We start from the raw sequence: 23064 nt of genomic DNA on the forward strand, positions 1-23064 counted from the left end.
CAAAAAAAAAAAAAAAAAAATACATTTTATATATTCATCAAGACAAGATTAACTCCGACATAAAGATGCAACAACTTGCTCTGTGATTTGATTATACAATAGCAACAATATAAGGCAAAAATAATGTCATAGTCATGACTCATGACAAGTCTATTCCATAGTCCATACTTCAACATTTTTTTTCCTAGGGCCAAACCTAATTCTTGCATTCCCTAAGGCGGCCAAACCTGATTCTTGCATTCCATAAGGCCAAAACTGCAATTGACCAGTTGGAATAAAAAAAAGAGTTATTAATTAGACATGGTGTAGGAGGTTTTGGCAGGGCAATCCAAGATTTCCCTGACTTACCATTCCAAGGGTCTAATAGGAGCATAGTAAACTTTTGAGAGCTCCTTGTCCCGGGTGCATTTCTCAATCTGACGAATCACCTTCAAGACTGCATAACATGCATATAAAATAGCTTAACATCACTTTAAAGTTTCTAACAGATAATTTACAAATATCTCCTATGCATTTCCAAAATTAAAAATAAAATAAAATATATTTAAAAATCTAATATGTAGAGATCAATGTTAAGATTATACATGCTCCAAGTTTAAACCAAGGAACATATTAACAAATCAATTTTCACATTAAGAAAATCAATTGGTTATCACCAGGAATATGATGACAAAGAAGATCCTTCACAAAGCAAAACCCAAGTTATTAAACTTTAAATCAAAACTTCAACGACTGTCGCACAATTTACTGTCAAACTACCTGCCAAGTTGGGGAAACTTAGACACAAAGCTTGAGAATATATATATATATACACACACACACACACACACACATATCTATGGGAAGACAGATCATAATTGGGATCCTAAAGTTGACAGAACTATAACGTTGCAAACTTCTTTTTTTTGAGAAGCCAACCTGGAAGTCTAGGAAGGAAATTTATTAAAAAATAACAGCAATAATGTGACGAAATGAAGATTGTTCAAATTTTTAGGTCCAAGAATGGTTTGGTTTTTGGAAATTAAATTCAATGAAATGGAATTTGATGACTTCAATTATATATGTCACCACAAGGGCATACATTCTTTGCCAAAAATATGCATTCCTACAAGATGGAAAGTGAGTTCCTACTCCTTTGGGATGATTCTTTGAAATTCGCAGAATATACCTAATCTACTTCCCACATTACACAATTTCTACAATAAAAAATAAAATAGCCTACAATGTCTCATCTTACAACCGCCAATGACACATAACCCTGTGCATCAAAATCAAGCACCAAGACATTTTATTCCTCTATTTGCATTCCATGGGAACAAACTTAACTAATTTCCTCTAATTTAACCATATATATACACAGAACTACGACAAGAATGTAGAAATCACAAGAAATTATAAATTATAACATTGAGAGGAAATAAATAAAAATAAATAATATATACGAACAGAGTAAACTAATAATGCAAACCTAAAAGGAAAAAAATTGGTTGGATCTGTTGCTCATACAAAAGCTTGATGATTGTTTTGGCATGGACAATTGTTTTTGGACCTATAATTAGGCTAGGTGCTAATGAATAACTAGCATTAGTAAGTTAGTACTCTCTCGAGAACTTGTAAACATTATGTCAAAAGAGAAACAAAGCAAGTGACTTTAGGATATAATTTAAAATAACCATAATGGGACTAAATCCTTTCTACCATACTTCCATTTGTGGATTAAGGAAGGGTGCTTGCCAATGGTCATATATAGCGGATGCTGATATGACAAGGAATGAACCAAATTTGATGGCTGGGAACTTGAACTCTGCACATTAAAGTAAAAAAAAAAAATTAATGCAGCCACTATATGAACAACTAACTATATAGGCAAGAGGAAAGGTATTTAGGGATGGCTAAAGCAAAACCTAGCTGCCAGGAACAGTATTTGGGGTAGACAACTGGTTACTTCCACCTTTTTCTTTCTTTGAACTTTTCTCATGACAACTCTTGATCTGATGTTTACCACCAGGAGCATAATCCTTTTCTTCAGCCCATTTAAATTAGGTTGTTCAAATTATCTACAATAATTAATTCATTATTGCCATCTTTATCTTTAAGTACATTTGCATCTTCAATATCCTTTGCATCGAATAAAGGAATGAAGGGTTCTTAGCTTGTTGCTTCTGAAAATAAATCAGCAAGCCTCCTGCATTTTCCTCTGTCATAGCATTTTTCCTCCTTGAACACAAATAGTTGTTATAATCTAATAAAAGATAACCCAAATTTTCTTGAACCTCTACTGACTACTCATAAAGTTTCTGTTGAATCCCATACTTACAGGCCATATCCACTTCAATGGCTTGGGTAGCAGTTACTTTTCTTTGTGAGGGCAACATGTGAGCTTGTTCATGAGGTACAAGATCATGATTATGCTCCTTTTAAAAGCCCACAAAGGTAGAACTGTTGGGTGACTTTGCTTAAAAACCAAAACTTAAGTTTGACTCTCCTGGACTTCCAAAGTATTTGATTTGCGGGCTATTACATTTGTGCGTGCAGGGATAAATGTACAAACTATAAAGGTGGGCATCTTTCAAATTTGCTTAAGAGCAAGTTGAACTGTATGCTTAATTTGTAATTGTGTATGGCATGTCCAAGCTAAAACATAGTTGCCACATTGTCATAGAAAGAAGCATTTAATTTTTGATAGGTAGAAAGAAGAACTTGAATTATATTTTAGATTTGTTTATCTCTCATATTAGAAGCTCTTAATCTATTGAATAGAGCCCCAAGTTATTATAAAGACTCATCATTGTATGTAATTTATAGCTTGAAGATTTAATATTATATAGATTACAGTACAAGATGTTGAAACCACATATATGAGAGGAAAACAAAAGATAGGATGGATAGACAAGATAACTAGCAATGGTGAAACATACCTTCAGGACGAATTTCTCACCAAGCATGCCTTAAAAAATAAAATCAAATCCAAAATTAGAAATTTGAAACTACAATGCTTTAAGTTAATGATACTTACATATTTGGCACCGAAATACGAAACCAGTACAAGAGGAATAAAACTAATTTGTCAAAACAGTCGCCTTTCAAGTCTCTCTCCTTGAGACATGGTTTCTGGGAACAAAATTTTCAGCAAGCTCGATGAAGGAATAGGTAGTGAGGGCATACGAGGAAATTGAAAGGCGAAATACCCAAAACAAATTAACCCAAAAATTAAAAATAAACGCACAAATCTTACACAAAACCTAGAATATGAAATACCGAATCAAATCTAACCAAAAGTAAAACCCAAATCAAATAAAAAGAAACACAGTTTCTCAATTGCCCATAAAAATTCTTACTGATAGTAATGGCGGAAGGTTTGCGGTGGCGGCTGCTGTGTAGCAGAGATAGGCATCAGCTGTGGCACATCGACTCTCAAGGTTCTCTTTCAACAGAACTTGAGACCTCTTCGATTTTTTTGTTTTTTTTTTTTTTTTTTTTTTTATACGCTAACCAGATTAGCCGGTAACTTGTATTCACACTAAAATTAATTAATGACCAGGATTAAAGGGAAGTAATATGAAAGGTTAAGATTGTAGTGGGTACCGTACCCCCAAAAAAAAAGAGGGTATAGTAGAATGACCCATATAACAATTAGGTAAAACGAATCAGCACATCGTCTAATAGTTCCTGATTGTTTTAATCAAGTACATCAAGCATTTGAAATAAAGTGTTTTTTTTTTTTTAACGAAATAAAGTGTATTTTATATATACTTATAAGTGGGGATATTTGATGATTTAAAAAATTGACCTGGGTCTAGCCCCGTTGGAATTGGACTCATCTCTCTCTGGGTCCATTTGGATAGAACTTATTGCTGAAAATTGAAAATTGAAAACACTGTAACAAAATAATTTTAAAATGTGTGAATAATACTGCGGAAAAACGCAAAAAGCAAAACGTGGAACTTATAATCTGAATCCAAACGCCTCTCTGTCTCTCTCTCGACTCTTTCTTTTTTCTTTTTTCTTTTTCTTTTTTTTTTCTGGATTTGGTTTGTATGTACCGTGGGTTAAAACTTAAAAGGGTTAATGGGTTTTTAATTTTCTTTTAGTTGGGCTGGGCTCTAGGCTATTTGGGCAAGGCTGGTAATGGGGCTTAGAATTTGGAATACAAGGGTGCATCTATTAAAAATACAAACTATACTTAATAAAAAAAAAATGGCAAATTATAACTTATCCATATATGATTTACTGAAATTTAAATTACTTACCTATGATTTAAAACTTAACACTTTACCCACTTGAAGTTTAACCAAAATTTAAGTTACATACTTGTGGTTTGAAATTTCATAATGTAAGTATTCTACTGGATTCTTTTTAATCTTATTTGATCTTGTACTTTTATGTTTTTTGTATATATTTTTAGAGGAAGGAAATATAAAAGTGAAGCAAAATCACATATTTAGCCATGTTTTTAACAAATGTGAGTTAAGGAAATCCAACCGAATTAACCTCAGATAGGTAAAGTGTCAAATTTCAAACTACAGATAGGAAACTTAAATTTTGGTCAAACCACATGTAGGTAAGTTGTAATTTACCCTAAAAAAAATGTTGGTTGTTGACTGCTATAATTGCTTTTACCTCCCTTTTTCTTCCACCACGGATCTCTCTCACTCCATTTTTTCAAGTGGATTCCAAAGAGGTTCATTTTATCGTTGAAGACTTACAAATGGCCTCACACAGAATTGCTCCATTAAAATATGAAAATGAAAGTTAACGAATGTCCTAACTCCTAAGCTAGTATTGGTTTAAAAAAATTCTTTTTTTTTTTTTGTGGAAAAAGAAAAAAATAATTAATTTTTTCAGTTTCTTTTTATATTTCTTATTAGGGTCCCGTTAATGTGTACCTTAGGGCACACATTAAGCCATCCATTTTTGGAAAAAATTTATGAGAAATTGAAAAAAGTTGTTAAACTTTTTCAATTCCCGATAAAAATTTTTCCAAAAATGGTATACTATTATGTGCCCTTAGGACACACGTTAGTAAAATCCTTCTTATTAAAGTGGTATTAAAATTTTCTAAAATGGTTAATTACCCTTTTTTTTTTCTATTACTTACAGTCTACAGTATAGGATAGTTATGACAAAATATGTGTGAAAAAATGTGTGATACTAGCATTACTATTATACATATAATCCAAAGCACTTAGACAGTTAGACCCCTAAACTAGGCAGGCTTGCATAAAAATATTCTAAAAAAGATAATATTTCCAATTGCCGATGGGAACTAAACCCTATATCATAAATCAAATATTTTTAATTTTTATATATTACGGTAACTTTTTTTTATGTTTTATTCACAGAATTGGAAGATTTGATCTAGAAGTATATTCGGTATCAATGCTTGAAAGTTTACAATTATATTTTTCTCTACAACCAAAAGGATGATTTTAATTGTCTCGAAATATCGTAGCATACAATAATTAGGAATGTTTTGGTCTAAAAAGGCCATTGGGCCTGTGTGTTATATATATATATATATATATATATATATATATATATATATATATATATATATATATATATATATATATTTTTTTTTTTTTTTTTTTTTTTTTTTTTGAGAACGGCCTGTGTATTATTATATAACAGGACGTAGTTAATTTTTTAAAATTTCTTTAAATTTTACATACCTTGATGTTAATGTAGGTGGAGTGGATTAAATTTCAATATTTCTTGTTCAACGCAACCCATTTTTATACCAACACAAGAGAGCACCTTGCATCTGGCTAATAGATGGAAATTGAACAAGCAAGAGAGCTCCTTGCCAGATATCCATGTCCTTGTTTGCTTGTCAAACTGGCATCAAATGTCACCAAATGCAAAATTGACGTAGGAAGTCATCTACAAACTCTTCTACAAGCAAACTCTATTGAACATTTGCTCACAACTTGAAGTATACACTAAAAAGTTCACTCCAGCAACTCTTTGTTAATCGGATGAAGTAACTTCACCTTCATAACCAGATCTTCGAGAACATAAACTTTGATCTCCAGTTAACGCTTTGAGAGCGCTTGGAAATCTCCTATTACATGCGTACCCCAAAAGACTAAAAAGTCTTGGAAAATGTGCATTAAGATTGCTTTTATACCTTTGCTTGAAAACCACGAAACCCTTACTTCATGACCATTGATAAAAACAAATTTGGAATCAGCTTTTTACTAATCTCGATTAAACATTGCCAATGTGGTTCACCCGTTGCAATAAATAATTTCCCCTAATTGAGAAGATCATGGAACAATAACTATTCCATCATTAAATGTTTAAATATTAAGTTTTTGTATTTTAAAATCACACAAAATATGTGATGAGTCAGAAGGCATCTTTCGTCCAGACGCAACTGTAGACGAAGAACAAGCCATAAATGCAGCCATTACTAACTAAGCCGTTACGATTGGATGAAGTATAGAGAGAGACAGCTTAGAGGTCTCCATGTCTAGGCATTAAGTATTAAAAGGTTTCATATCCCTACATTAAGTGCCAAGGGCGTTACCCAAACAGGAAATTAAACCACCATTAATGGTCAACAGCTAGGAGAGTAAAGGCCTATCTAAGGCACATTCCACTGAAGGTAAAGGATTAAGATCAGAATTATATACCCAACAACTAGAATTTTCCAATTATATCTCTCTCTTATTCTAACTTTGTCATTGGAGGTTCATCGGCCGAGACCACACCAGTGACCTATTTGTCACATCCCCTTACTATCTTGCAAGTAATATCGGAGCCATCTGGACGATCTCAACTACTGACGATTTTGGCATCATCAATATGAGTTAAAGAAATGAATTGTAAATAACATTTTATTAACATGAAATTTAACATAAGTGTTAAAAATAAAGAGAACATGTAATTTAATGGTAGAATTTTCTCAAATTATTAATCCAATAAAACACTATATAGTAATGTATAGTTCTGAACCAAACCAAAACTTCTAAAATAATAGGCTATTAATTTAAACCCACAATCAAATGCAAAACCAAACCACCAAATCATACTTCAAACAACGTGTAGGTTTAAATTTATATGATTTTAAAAGTCAATCCAATTTAAAACTAGCAAAAATTATAATTTTTTATTTGTAATAGTCTTAAATTTTAAATTCTAGTTTGAAACTTTTGAAACTATTCACCAAAGAATAAGAAGAAAGGGAAAAAAAAAAAACATTATTGGGTTAGGTAGAATGGATAGGCTCTTCATACATTGGGTAAAAGCTAGACTGGCCCAAATATTAAGCACAACCTGGCCCTATGTTGTCGATGGTCCAATGTATTATGCGTGAGGAAATGAGAGTCCCACTGTTGTTAAGTAACTCATGCTTCAAGACTTTCCCGTCTTGCACCATTCATTTGTTCAATGATGAATACTTGCAGGAAAACGAAGTCCATCAACCGTTCCCGCTCCATCTGATGTTAATTTGAAGTTTATTAATGCTTAATGACAAATACAAGAAGTAAATATTAAAACAAAAGAGCAGAAATGTCATCTTTAAAAACAAAAAAATATTATATCCACAACACTTTCAAAACAAATTATAGATGACAATTTACTCCAAAAAAATATTTGTAGATGACAAATTATTATTGACTGATACAAGTAGGTAAAAAAGTAATTTTAATAACAAGTTCAAAGTAAAAAGGTAATTTTAATATATAATAAGTTAAAATTAAAATCAATAACAACTTACTACTTAAAATTTTTTATGAAAATATTGTAAATAAACGTAGCACTTCTCTTGAAAACATGCATTTGATTATATAATAGAACAAAAAGGAAAAAATAATTAAAATGACCTGTTATTGTTAAGCTAATACGAATTCAACAAACACGTAATATTACAAAATTCCAAGAGCGTAACTACCAAAGCCTGGCCGGTTAGACAAGATAATATTTAAAAGATGGGAAATGCTAACGAATGCCCTAAGGGCATTGGTTAATAATCCATTTAAAGAAAGTTTTTATGAGAAAATGAAATAAAGCAATTAATATTTTGACAGTTTTTTTCATTTGCCATAAAAGTGGTATTAAAACTTTCTTAAAATGGATTGTTAACCAATGCCCTAAGGATATTCGTTAGCATGACCCAAAATTCAATACAAGCTTAATTTTCAATACAATCTTAATTTTCGTCGCTAATTTAGAGCTAATGGTTTTTAGTATTCCTACTCTTACTTTTCTCACCTTTTGATGTACACTTCATGATTGTAAAAAAAAATTGCCTGGATTCAGAAATTCTAATCATTATTCTGATGCGTTGAACCTAGCTCACAGTACCGACTTTTGAGGGAGAGAATGAGAGATATGTTACATAGAGCTAAGAACAATATTAGCTTTCGTGAATGATAGGAAATTTAGACCCCGATTATAGAATTGTTAATTAGATTTATTATACATAAAACTTGTTAAAACAAACAAATATTAATATCATATCAAAACTAAATGCAGCGGAAAAATAAATAAGACAAGATATGATGACTCAAGAATATCAATGAAATCAACCAGTTTCACAGTAAAAAATCTGGGAGGAAACCTTCCCGAAAAGCAATCCATTATAGTAAAGAGAAGTTTCAGATCTAGTACAAAACTTTTGTCCCTAGACTCTACAATCCCTGTAGATGAACTCACAGTAGAAATTTTCTACCACTTCAGAACCTCTGAACTCTTCAATATATGAACACCACCCTTTAATACACGAATCCCAATACATGACTAACCAATTGCGCGGATCCTAGTACGCGATTTCAATCATCAACTAGAGAAGAATATGTTGGTTGCAAAGTTCTTCATATCATCAACAATGAAGATCAAGAAGCACTTGGTTATAAAACCTTAAGGCGCAAAGACGCAGTAGCTTCTTTCTGAGAAAAGAAACCCTACACAAATACAAAAGTCTGGCCCAAAAATCAGATCTGAAAATTCTGATTTCCGTAACCTCGATAGATAGCATCTGTCGAGCCTTATTATACCTCGATAGATAGCTATCTGTTGAGCAGCTGTCCACCAGGTGTCCAACAGCTATCCGCAGGTGTTCAGCTTTAGTAAACACCTTTTCTTCACTTGTTTCTTGGTCCAATCTTCATGGCTTTAATACTAGACTTGAACAACATGTTCTTTGAAGTATTAAACACATCCTATATCAATCCAAATACAAGTAAAGTGCGTTTTGACAAAGGATTAGCCAATTACATAAATAATGAATGACATATGTTCTAAACAAGTGAAACACGTATGTCCTAACAATCTCCTCCTTTGGCAATCCGTGACAAAACCACAACCAATAAATGAACATATGAGAGAAGTCATAAATCACTCAACTCATATACACTTGTTGAATACAATAAAATCTATCCTAACACAAACTCTTGAAAAACTTTGCAAGAAGAGAGTTCATGGCATGGAAAACTTTGACAACCTGTATTTCTGAAACACTTTAAACAAAACTCATCAAGGCATCTTAGTGTGAAACAGAAATAATAGATTGCATACAAATAAAGAAACATGTGTATAAAGAGTGAAAAGAAACAACACATGTTAAGGTAGGTGAAGAAAACATACATCATTACATATATATCAAAGATAAGCACAATGTATATAAACATGATCACAAGACCTAAGGTACAAGAACAAGAAGCTAAAAGTAGCTCCTACAACAACAAGGAGGTAAACACTCCCCCTAATAAGATGATACACATCTCCCCCTTACAAGGTCATGTATTTCTACCCCTAACTTGTAAAATCTTAAAAAGAAACCCAAGTTCTCCAATTTCTCCCCCTTTTTGCCATGATTGACAAATGGTACAAGAAGCTAGAAAGCTTCACCTGAGAAACATAAAGATGATCAAGGATGATCAAGGAGGCACAAAGAATCCATAAAAAATGCATGAATGTAATGAAACACGATGTTATGGATGACAAGATAAAAGAAACATGCAAAACATGTGAAAAAAAAATGCATGCAGAGAATCTCGATGGATCGAGAGGTATCGAGAAGCTATCGAGCATAGCTCGATGGATCGAACAGCTATCGAGAAGCTATCGAGGGGACAGAAAGTTTCTCGATCGATCCACCTAGCTATCGAGAGGTGTCAAGATTGCGATAAAAAATCAACCGAAGATCTCGACAGATAAGCCAGGTATCGAGAGGTATCGAGAAGGTGTCGAGATGGCTTAAAAATAGTTTTTCAAAGAGGAGAAAAACACAGATATGAATGAAATCAAACATGCAACTCAGCCAATGATCCAACCAACATTTTAACCTCTCAAAACATCTCTCAACCAATAAAGAGTTAAAGCATTTAGCTCCCAAAAACACACACACACACACTAAACAAGTCTAACCAATTTTATATGTCAAAAACAAGTTAAGACAGTTTAGTGAGCATACATCAACGCATGAAAACCTTGTGATGGCCAAATCACATTGTACCTGCACATGTATTAAAAGTAACAAAGAATATTGCGTGTTGTGTGTGAAAACATCGCAAGAATGCATAAGTGTCTCAAAGTTATGATGATTTGAGATATGAGAAAATCACTTTAACTCACACACAATCATAACTGTTTGATGGGGACTATCACCTTCGAGGTACATCCTATAACTCTCACATCTCCTAAAAAATACGCTTGCAATCATATGTAAAGTATTTTGTTCTTTTTCCTTTTTATTTTCTTTGTATATTTTCTTTTTATTAAGCAAACCATGCATGGGCATACAAGAGAAAGAAAAGAAATACTCAATTATGTTAAGCTTTTTGACATTGCACTTTTGCTATGCCTAAGCATACAGATGTCATTGACATTGCACTTTTGCTATGCCGAAGCATACAAATGTCATATCATGATTAGCGGGTAACAGTGGTGAGATGGTTATTTATGCCTTTCCCTTAGGATTTTCTAGTCCTACCCGTCAAAAAGAGTGATACGAGTGTTAAGTACAAGAGATCACTTAACCTTACTCATCACAAACAAAGAGCCACAAAGCTTACTTGCTTAGTTGTGCATAGAGATACTCATCTAAGCTACAAGAGATACAAAGTATAGAAAACTCTGTTTCAAATGCCATTTTAAGGTTCATAAGAACCGATGTACACAAACACACACTGTTTTTGTATTTTTTAATTTTTCTCAATTTTTTATTTTGAAAACAAAACAAAATAAAAACTAAACAATCAAACAAAAACAGACAAACAATCATGAAAGCATGAAAGAAAGATGCAAATGCATGAAGGCATGATAGAAAGATGCAGATGCATGAAAGCATGGTTCCAAAAGCAAAAAAGAAATCAAGCAAAGAAAGTCCTACTTAGATAGAAAGAATTAAAGTAAAGGAAAAACAGAAAAGACAATTAAGTCTTAGGCTCCTTTCTCACTCACACAGCACGAATCTTTGGCCGTGAAGATGAAAAGGCACGTGTCCTAGTATGTCTACTAAAGGATAAAGAAGAATTAAAATTCTCCTGAAATTGAGTTAAAAAGCTCAAAACTTTTAATAACTCTCCAAACAAAGGTGTAGGTTCTTGAGAGGAAACCTGTGACCGTTTGGACACTTACTTATGAGGATACAACTTAAAGCAATTAGGACAAATGTGTCCAGAAACACTACAATGGTGACAAACATGAGGTCTAACAAAGGATTAGAATTAGCCAAAACAGATTTGGATTTCATACCTTTATTACCTTTCTCGGATTGAGGCACAATGACAGTCCTTGATCCAAAAGCCGTGGAAGAGGAGGGGCCAGAGGAGACAGCATATCCTAAGCCAGTCTTATCAGAACTAGGCTTTTAAGCACTCAAGACCTCTTCAAGCTTTGCACTAGACATCCTCTCTATTTGAGTTCTAGCTTAACTAAGCTCAACCTCAAGATTCTTGACCTTCTCTTCTAATGAGGTGTTCTCCACAATGAGAGTCTCAACTAAGCTTGTAGTCTCATCCAGTTTGACTAACAGATCAGTCTTTTCAGTTTTTACCTCATTAAGCTCTTTTCTACAAAGATGAGAAGTCTTTTCAGATTTTATGAATTTAGTGCATAGCTTATCATAGGCATCCTGAAGGGTCAACTTTTTGGATACTTCATCATCAGAAGAATCATCACTGTCACTAGCACTCTCCACAATCACCTTATCGGTTGAGGCAACAAAGGCCATAACGTAACTGCATTCATCCACATACTCATCAGAAGAGTCATTCTCAGTGTCACTCCAAGTAACAACCAACCCTTTATCTTCTAACTTCTTAGCATTTTCCCTCATAAGGTAGTTTGGGCACTCTATCCTCATATGACCAAAACCCTTGCACTCATGGCATTCGATGAGGGGCTTCTCATTCTTACCCATCCTAGAGGATTTAGATTTCCTAGGAGGTTTGCCCTTATCCTTTTTCCTAAACAGAAGAAGCTTGATAATCTCATCAGTTATGAAGGTTAGATCTTCATCATCTTCATCTTCACTTTCATCTTTATCTTCAGAGTCCTCAATCTCTTCCTCTATACCCGTAAGAGCCAAGTTTTTACTCTTTCCACTTTTTCCCATTGAGCCTAATCCCATCTTATAGGTTTGGAGGTTCCCTACAAGCTCAATCAAAGAAATTTGATCAATGTCATTTGCTTCTTCAATGGCAGTGATCTTGGCATGGAATCTTTCGGGTAAGGACCTAAGGATTTTCATAACAATTTTAGATTCCATAATAGATTCTCCAAGATTAAAGGCAGAATTCACAATATCCATGAATTTAGCATAGAACTCATCAAAGGTCTCATCCTCCTCCATCCTTATTTCTTCAAAACTACTAGTGAGTCTTTGAAACTTCACAGTCTTTACTGCCATGGTACCTTCATAGGTGGTCTCAAGAATGGTCCATGCTTCCTTGGCAACTTCCGTGGATAATATTTTCTTGAATTCCTCATTGGTCACCCCACAAAACAAAGCATTCAAGGCCCTACTGTTGAAATTTGCCGCTGTTATTGTTCCATCATCCCAATCCACTGGCGTTTTCTTTGGCTTAATCCAGCCAACTTCAACAGCTTGCCATACCTGTTCACCTAAAGCTTGCAAAAACACTTTCATACAAACTTTCCAGTACGCATAATTAGTGCCATCAAATAAAGAAGGAATTAAAAGAGATTGTCCATGATCTATGACAACGGGGGTCAAGGATCATACTCAGAAAATTAATCCAATCAAAGTGTACCCGCTCTGATACCACTTGTTAGGAAATTTAGACCCCGGTTGATAATTAGATTTATTATGCATAAAACTTGTTAAAACAAACAAACATCAATATCATGTCAAAACTAAGTGCAGCAAAAAAATAAATAAGACAAGATATGATGACCCAAGAAAACCAATGAAACCAACCAATTTCACAGTAAAAAACCTAGGGGGAAACCTTCCTGAAAAGCAATCCACTATAGTAAAGAGAAGTTTCAGATCTAGTACAAAATCTTTGTCCCTAGACTCTACAATCCCTGTAGATGAACTCACAGTAGAAACCTTCTACCGCTTCAGAACCTCTGAATTTTTCAATATATGAACGCCACCCTTTAATGCACGAATTCCAATACGTGACTAACCAATTACGCGGATCCTAGTACGCGACTTCAATCACCAACTAGAGAAGAATATGTTGGTTGCAAAGTTCTTCACTTCATCAACAATGAAGATCAAGAAGCACTTGGTTACAAAACCCTAAGGCGCAAAGACGCAGTAGCTTCTTTTTTAGAGAATAAGGTTTCGGTCACCTTTTGCATATGTTCTCCTTGTATTCTCTTGTGTGACGGCCTCTAAAATATGCCTTATATATGTTTAGGGTTGTGAGAAAAGAAACCCTACACAAATACAAAAGCCTGGCCCAAAAATTAGATCTAAAAATTTTGATTTCCGTAACCTCAATAGATAGCCTTGATAGATAGCATCTATCGAGCCTTATTAAACCTCGATAGATAGCTATCTGTCGAGCAGGTGTCCAGCTTTAGTAAACACATTTTCTTCACTTGTTTCTTGGTTCAATCTTCATGGCTTTAATACTAGACTTGAACAACATGTTCTTTGAAGTATTAAACACATCCTATATCAATCCAAATACAAGTAAAGTGCGTTTTGACAAAGGATTAGCCAATTACATAAATAATGAATGACATATGTTCTAAACAAGTGAAACACATATGTCCTAACAGTGAATATTTGTAGCTGTCAATTGCAGCACTTCTTTCCAACCCAGATATTGGTGGCTCAAACATCTGTTGTTGGCAGATGAGGTAGGTTGCATTAAATCGAATTAAGAACTAAAACATGTATTAGCAAAATTTTGTTTATAGCTGTGACTGTCTCGTGCAGCTCAGAAAGGTGTTAGAAGTTAGAACATCAGACTATGCTGGCATTCATTGATTTTCATTCTTCTAACTTCAGTGCGAAATTGCAAATGTCATGTTCCCCTGTATAATCATCTCATTCAGTATTTCTATTTATTGTAATTACCTATCGTGATTATATAATCACGCTAGTGAGTAGGAGTATAAGAAATGAAAAGTTTTACAATCATATTTCAACATTTTGACACGTGCATTAAACTTGATGATTTTGTATTAATATTGGCAAACCATGTCAAATTGTGTGTTTAATTGAGAGTTTTATTGTGTCTTAGAGTAGTAATTTAAGATCAAGTTGAAAACACAAAAAACTTTCAAGAACTACTCGAAAAAAGAGAAGTTTTTGCCTCTTCAATAACAAGCTTGATTGCAACTCAATTTTTCTTGATCGGTTAAGCTACCTCTACTCCATCTCAGCAAGTTGAAATTGTGTAAATCAGCAATGTAAAAGGCCCAATAATCTGTCTGTTTCAAGCCCAATTTGAGTCCTACTTGTTGGGATAAAAAATGGATATTATAAGAGGCTTCTTAAAGATTTTGTGACTACTCCAATGATTCCCAAACACCAAATAGCAACAAGAAATTCAAAGAATTGTTTGTGTCTACTAGTTTTATTCTTCTCTCATAAAATTTGATATATAGAAAGGTATAAGGGTAGGTACATAAGAGAAAAAAATAACAAATGACTAATTACAATTTACCCACCTTTGGTTTGGCCGAAATTTAAGTTGCCTACCCGTGGTTTTAAATTTGGCACTTTACACACCTGAGGTTAGCTTAGTTAGGGTTCTATAACTCACTTTTGTTAAAAATGAGGCTAAATATGTAATTTTGCTCCCATTTTATGTCTCTTTCCTCCAAAAACATAAAAAAACATAAAAGAACAAAGGAAAACTAGATCAAAAGGTGAAGGTTTTGTAAAAATTAAGAACAAACATTAGCCCCTTTCTTTCTTTGATTGCCTATTTGTAAAAACGGACAAGAATGACATGATTAATCATTACAACCTTAACCATGAGGATTTCTTGATCAATCCCTCTCCTTGTATTGTGTTGTACTTGCTATAGACTTGAACATGGTGCTACATTTCTAACTTCTGCTGCCTTTCTGGAACCTCTTTTTTTTTTCTTTTTTTGTAGATACGCACTCATACAATCAGGTCTGCCAACTAGCAAATGGGGAGTTTAAAGGTTTATTTCTTTAGGGAGCAATCCTTGAACTAAGCCAGGTTGGACAGTGATAGTGCAAGGAAAGGTAGCCTTGTTATAATTGGTAAGTTGGTGTTTAAGATGGACAAACTATTACATGTTTATGGGTACAAATACTATCTAGAACTCTCTGGTTTAGGTCCTGTATCTTATTAATGAATTTTTCAAATTTATAGCAAGTATAACACAACACAAGGAGAGGGATTGATCAAGAAATCCTCCTAGTTGAGGTTGTAATGAAAAATGGGACTAATGTTTGTTCATAATGTTTACAAAACCCTCATTTTTTTATCTGATTTTCCCTTGTTCATTTATGGTTTTGATGTTTTGAGAGGAGAGAGACATAAAATGGGAGCAAAATTACATATTTAGCCCTATTTTTAACAAAAGTGGGTTACAAAACCCTAATTAAGCTAACCTCAAGTGGGTAAAGTGCCAAATTTCAAACCACGAGTAGGCAACTTAAATTTCAGCCAAACCACAAGTACGTAAGTTGTAATTAGCCCAATAACATACTTGTCTCAAGTTCTAGCAATCTCACTCAACCGAGGTGAAAGGCAAAGAGAAAGGCAAGATTGTTGTGCAATAGACTATCAAAATGCTTAGCTCATCTGACACTTTATCTAACCCTTACAGTTTTAGCCCTACCTAGATTCAATAGATTGTAGCTCTTAACCTCTTCAACCCTTGACAAATAAACCCACAAATGTAAATGCTAAAATGAAATTAAGTACTCGACAATTACATGAAAAGTTGACAGAAAATATGCCAACACACTAAAATGCTAATAGAAGGTTTCCTTTGAATGGTTTCTCCTTTGGAACAGTCCTTCCATTAGTTTTCCAAGATCGTTGTTCCATTGTGTTTGATTTTGTGCAATTAGTCACACATTATTTAATTTGTCATCACAATCTTAAATTGTTTCATGTGAATTCAAAATTTGCATAATTGGATAAATTTAACCATATGGCTAATTCACTTGTAATTCAACAACTAGTTTAAACCCTCATAGATTCCATACAGACAAAAACTAATACTATACCAATGCTTAGAAGCAAAGATGGTGAATATATGTAACGACCTTGTTGAAGACTTGTAGTACTTAGGGAAGCTTCACTAAAGTTGATTCTTGGTAGTGTAGGTACAGGCATGTTTGTTGGAAGATTTGGCATTGTTGCCTCAAACTTAAGAGCTTGAATTGCTTGCCTTATGGACGGCCTTAGATTTTGATTAGGGTGAGAACACCAAAGTCCAATGATCATTAAACACTCTACTTGTTTTTCATCAAAATCTGTTTGTAACTTCTCATCCAAAGCCAAAAGAAGGTCCCCCTTTCCATGAGGATTCCAAATCCACTCTACTAACCCCATTTCAGATGCCTTTCCCATTGGATTAATTGACCTTCTTCCAGTAACAATTTCTAAGAAAACTACTCCAAAGCTATACACATCTGACTCTTTACTAGCCCTACCCATTCTTAAATATTCTAGAGCCATGTATACTAAAGTTCCAGCCACTCCAGTTGTTTGGGGACCTAACTCATGATCCATAAGTCGAGCTAACCCAAAGTCACCTAGCTTGACATTGAAACTAGAGTCTAGCATGACATTGCTTGCTTTGATATCTTGGTGCACCACACATTGTTCCCACTCTTCATGAAGATAAAGCAATGCAAAGGCCAATCCAAAAAATATCTTGTATCTCAATTCCCAAGTGAGAGGAGTCCTCTTCCCAAAGAGGTGAGTATCAAGGCTACCATTTGGCATAAACTTGTAGATAAGTAAGAATTCACCTTTTTCATGACACCATCCTATGAGTTGTACCAAATTTCAGTGTCTAAGCTGGTTAAAGATCTTCACCTCAGTTATGTATTCTTTCTTCCCCTGTTTAGACCCTCTTGAAATTTTCTTCACAGCAACTAGCATATCTAAATCAACTAAGTACCCCTTGTAAAAAACACCAAAACCTCCTTGATCCAACTTCCTCTTGTCTGAGGCTGAAACAATATCACTATAAGAGAACCTTCTTGGTCCTGCTCCTTTCTCAAAATCCTCATTAATTGATGTTAAGTTTTTTGTTGCAGCTCTCTCCTTTCTCTTTCCCTTCCATATCCACAATATTGCAAATGCAATAACCATCCCAGCTATCAAAGCACCTCTGGAAACAATTAGGCCCACTATTTGTGTGTGATATTTCGCTTCCATTCCACCATGTATATCCAAGCTTGAATTGAATTCCCATGACAAAAGCGTATGTTGCTTAATATATTGACCAGTAGTAGCTAAAAAACCAATTATGACTCACTCAGGCAGAACCTTAGTCAAATCAATTTGGTAAGAAAGACTAGTATCCTCCTTTGTGTTAGAGGTCCTTTGGTAGGTCTAAGAGACGCTCAAATTGTTAGTGCTAGCATTGTAGATCTTAGAAATACTGAATGAATAATATTGTATTTTACAAATAATAAAATATACATGAGTGTCTTTATATAGGAGGTAGAGTGTATAGTATAAGTATGTATGTTATACGAGTAATCAAGGTGGGCCTAAAGCCCACAACTTATTACACATTAACAGCCCTTCCTCAAACTCAAGGTGGGTATGAGACCAACTTAAAGTTGTCAACCAAAGCACAAAGGCATCCCTTAGGATGTGACTTGGTGAAGATATCTGCAAGTTGATAATTAGAAGAGATTGAGAGTGATTTCAAGACCTAAGAAGTAGCTGAGACGTCCAAGATCTTTCATCTCAAACAACTGACTGAGAGAATCCTTGAGTTCTTGAATGACATTGAAGTTATCACCAGTTATGATCATATCATCTACATATAGGAGAAGCAAAATAGTTCATTTGTTAATGCGACGAAGAAAGAAGACAAAATCATAATGACTGGTAATGTAACCCAAGCAAGAGATGGTAGAGCTGAACTTGGCAAACCAATCGTGGAGCTTGTTTAAGGCCATAAAGTGCACATCGAAGGTGACAGACCTTGTTTGGTTCAATAGAGAGACCAAGAGGAGGTTGCATATAAACTTCTTCACTTAAATTCTCATTAAGGAAGGCATTTTTGACATCCATCTGAAAAATGTCTCATTTACTAGTAGTGGCAACAGCTAAGAGGGCACGAACAAATGAGATTCAAGCAACCGGAGCAAAAGTCTCTTCATAATCAATCTCATACTCCTGTGTAAAACCTTTTGCAACAAAACGAGCTTTATATCGCTCAATGGACCCATCAGAGCGAGTCTTGATCTTGTAGATCCACTTACAACCAACCACAAATTTCTTAGGGGGGTGAGTCACCAAATCCCAAGTATGGTTTTTATATAATGCATCAAGTTCCTATTTCATTACAATTTGCCATAAAGGGTCAATGGAGGCCTCGCGATAGGTGTGAGGCTCGTGTAATGTAGCAAGGGCAGTGTAACAATGATAGTGAAGTAAATGGCTCATCTTCGACCTATTCATCTTCCACCTGTTCATTAGAGGTTGATCGAGGAGAGGCATCAAAAATATCTAGTGGTTAGACAGAGAAGTCTATAGGAGGATTAGGAGCAAGTATAGAAGGAATATGTGGCTCATCTAGAAAAAGATTTAAGATAGAGGAGGTAGATAGAGAGGCACGGAAGTGAGAGAGCTCAATAAAGGAGCGATGTTCCCAAAAGACAAAATTTTGGGAGATACGAAGACGTTGAGAGATAGGATCATAACACCAATAACCCTTTTGAGTTTCGTCATAGCCAAGAAAACAACAAAGTCTAGACTAAGGCTAAAAATTGTTATGCTCATGCGGTTAAAGAAGAACGAAACAGACAGAACCAAAGGAACGAAGGTGGTGATAGTCTAGAGGTGACCCAAAAAGGCGCTCAAATGGAATTTGATTTTGTATGATAGGACTAGGAATGCAATTAATAGTATGAACAACATGAAGAGCAGTTTCACCCCAAAAATGAGCGGGAACTTTGGTAAAGAAAAGGAGAGCACAAACAGTGTCAAGAATATGACAAAATTTTCGTTCAGTTCTACAATTTTGCTGAGAAGTACTTGGACAAGTTAGTTGATAAATAGTGTCATAGAAATGCAAAATAGCTTGGAAAGCATATTGAATGTATTCAAGAGCATTGTCCAAATCAAAAAATTTTGATTCGTTTGGAAATTTGAGTTTCAACCATTTTTTCAAAATTAGAATATACTTGCAATAATTCAGAACAATGTTTCATATGAAAAATCCAGCTATAGCAAAAATAATCTTAAAAAAAGATAACAAAATATCGAGATTCACCAATACTAGAGACAGAGGAAAGCCCTTAGACATCAGAATGAATTAGGTCAAAGATATCAGTGGACATTGATTCACTAATATTGAAAGGTTAAGCTAGTTGTTTTCCTAACTGACATGAAACACAATCAAAAATTTTAATGGACACCAAACCTAACAAACCTCTAGAAGCCAAATGTTGTACATGAGAGGAAGATGCGTGACCAAGTTGGGCATGCCAAAGTGCAAAGGAAGGAATAGAAAGAACTGCAACAGCAACAAAAATAGGAGCAACATGTGGAAGACGAAGGTTGTCCACGGGAAACACGCCCAACTCTGGGACCGGTCCCAAGCTCCTGTCCCATCCTCGGATCCTGCACAATACACTCAGAATAATCAAAGGTAATGCGATAACCCAACTCAGCTAATTGTCCCACAGAAAATCAATTATAAGAAAGGTAAGGAACATTAAAGACCCTAGGGACCGAGAGGTTGGAGGTCGAGATAGAACCTATATTATGACCAAACATTGTGGAACCATTAGCTATGCGAATATTAAGAGAATGTGATGCAGGTTCAAGTTGAGAAAATAAAGATGAGTGAGATGTCATATGGTTGCAACAAGCAGAATCCATAAGCCAAGAGGAATGAGAAATACCAAATGAAATTAAGAGAGAAGAGGAATAAGATGTAATACCAACCATACAAATGGTATTAGCGATAATTTTTTGAAGGTCAACTGTAGAAATTGTGATAATGGATCCAGAAGACTTAGACTTTGCAGAGACAAGAGCCATTAGTTGGATATTCTCAGTGTTAGCAACAGTAGCAGTAGAAATGGAAATAACTGATTTGTTGCGTTGATAATAAGTCTCAATATTATGGCCAAGACATTTGTAAAAATTGCAAAAACGTTTGTTAGATTGTCAGCGATGATTGTTACAATAAAGGGAAGACCTATCCTTATTCTTCATGTAAAAGAAAATAAAATATGAAAAAATAGACTACAAAAATGAAATCTATGCGAAAAATTGGGTAAGGAGCACTTGGACTGCAAAAAGTCAACTCGGGAAAAAGTCAACAATCAAACCTGCCTCAAAAGTCAACGGTGACCCTTGCTGAAAAGTCAACGCTCAACACTAAGAAGAGTCAACTACAGAAAGTCAAAGTCAACTAGAGATGACGTCAACAGAGGATGTAAGCGAATGACGCCAACAAGTGACGTGGCAAAATGATGTTAGCGGATGACATAATTAGGGCTGACGTGGTAAAATGATGTCAGCAATGACGTCAACAGGCAAGTTCAAGCGTGTGAAAGCACATGAGGGGGTGTGAATTATAGAGGCAACGCATGGAAGCGCGTGGAGGTACAACCGAGATGTGTAGTGGCACGTGGAGGTGTGTGAGGCGTGTGACCTTCGACGCAAATTTCTTTGGCAGCGCGTGGAGGCACATGAGGACTCCTTTGGCTACGGGACTTCCAGGAATGAGAAGATCAACGCACAATGATCACAGTAATACCTGCAAAATATTAATTGGAGCCAAATTCACGGCGGTGATGAAGGGAGCATGGTCTTTGTGGTGTGGGACTCCTTAACGGCAGCGGCTGCAAGTCTGAAACCCAAAGACGACGGTTGAGAGACGTCGGAGGTTCAACAACGAGTGGTTACGATGGCTGTTGTGACAGAGGAAGCGATGTTGAGAATGAAATAACACCAATAGAGACAAGACTACTAAGAAAAGGTCAGGGTAATAGCTCTGATACCATTGACCCGAGTTTTGGCGGGGATATTTGATGATTAAAAAACATTGACCCGAGTTTTGCCCTGTTGGAATCAGACCACATGTGTAGACATGGGCATCCAACTCTAAAAAAAATAAATAAAAAGCAATGTTTTACTTTTTTCCATACGTTTACATAAGTGTCATTTTTTTAGAAATGCTATGTCTATAATATTTACCCACATCAATTGTAGACATATCAATTCTAGGGTCATCATAATCAATTCCACATCTATTTTCATTACAAACTGATGATGCTAATTGTATAGGTAGTAGAAAAAAGAAGATGGTTAGTTCATATAAAAGTAGCAAGCAACCAATTAAAATCTACTACCTAGAATAATTGTGAAAAAATATGTGTAGAACTAATTGTGAACTTATGATCCTAAAATAACTACAACTTACTACCAACTACCACAACAGTAATCATGTCACATCGACACGTGAGTCTCATGCAACATTTGTGTCATGCCATCTTGCCACACCAACATCATGACATGCAACCAATGCAACAAAGTGTTCATTTGGAAATAGCTTATTTAGCTAAAACTAAAAACTTTTTGATGAAAGTACTGTAGATAAAATTAAAAATAGTTGAAATAGTGCAATAGGACTCATAAATAATACTAAAAAATGTAATAGGACCAAAAAATATAATAGTAGCAAAAATAAGCTGAATAGTAAGTCAATATCCAAATCGCACACACGAAACCATACATAATTAGTACCCATGCCACATCATCTTTGTCATGTGATGAAGCAACATTGTTGGCACGTCAACATTTATTGACGGTGGACTGCCACTATTGATAGTTTTTTGAACTCATCAGTTTTTTCTGTCACCAGGGATCTTTCTCGCTCCATTTTTCAGGTAGATTCCAAGTTTGAGATTTATTTTTTCGTTTGAGAGTTGAGACTTACAAGTAGTGTTGCTCCATTAAGAACTGCCTTGCAGTCTTCGGCTTCAACGTCTCACACTGCCATCTCTAACATGTCCTCCAATACCACTAGAACAATTTGGTTCGGAGGTGATTCGCTGGTTGTGGTGTAGAATAGCTATATAGAAATGCACCAGCTGAAAGTTGGTGGAATTTCAAATCAAATAGAGAAGACAAATAGTATCTCAACCATGACCGTAGTGGAGATGCCTTGGGTGTCCATAAATATAATGAACGAGAAATGCGTATTAAAGTCAATGGATTTTCTTGTATGAGGGTCCCATAGATGGAGGCACCCTCTTAGCATAGATGGCTCAACCATTTTATCCACTCCTTATTTCTTATTTCTTTTCTTTTTTGAGAAAATCCTTATTTCCTTACACGGTTGTACCATTCTCATCCTTTTGACTAAGATAAAGTATTTATCTATTTTTTTAAGTTGTAATATCTATTGTTTTTTGTAAGTACTCAAATCAAAT

General features: G+C 34.8%; 1 pseudogene; it reads right to left on the reverse strand.

Annotated features, from left to right (window-relative positions):
- Nucleotides 1-212: 212 nt before the first annotated feature.
- On the reverse strand, nucleotides 213-22985 carry LOC142625304 (L-type lectin-domain containing receptor kinase IX.1-like; annotated as a pseudogene).
- Between the last annotated feature and the right edge of the window lie 79 nt (nucleotides 22986-23064).

The sequence above is a fragment of the Castanea sativa genome, chromosome 2, assembly GCF_040712315.1.
Source record: "Castanea sativa cultivar Marrone di Chiusa Pesio chromosome 2, ASM4071231v1".
Lineage (NCBI taxonomy): Eukaryota > Viridiplantae > Streptophyta > Magnoliopsida > Fagales > Fagaceae > Castanea > Castanea sativa.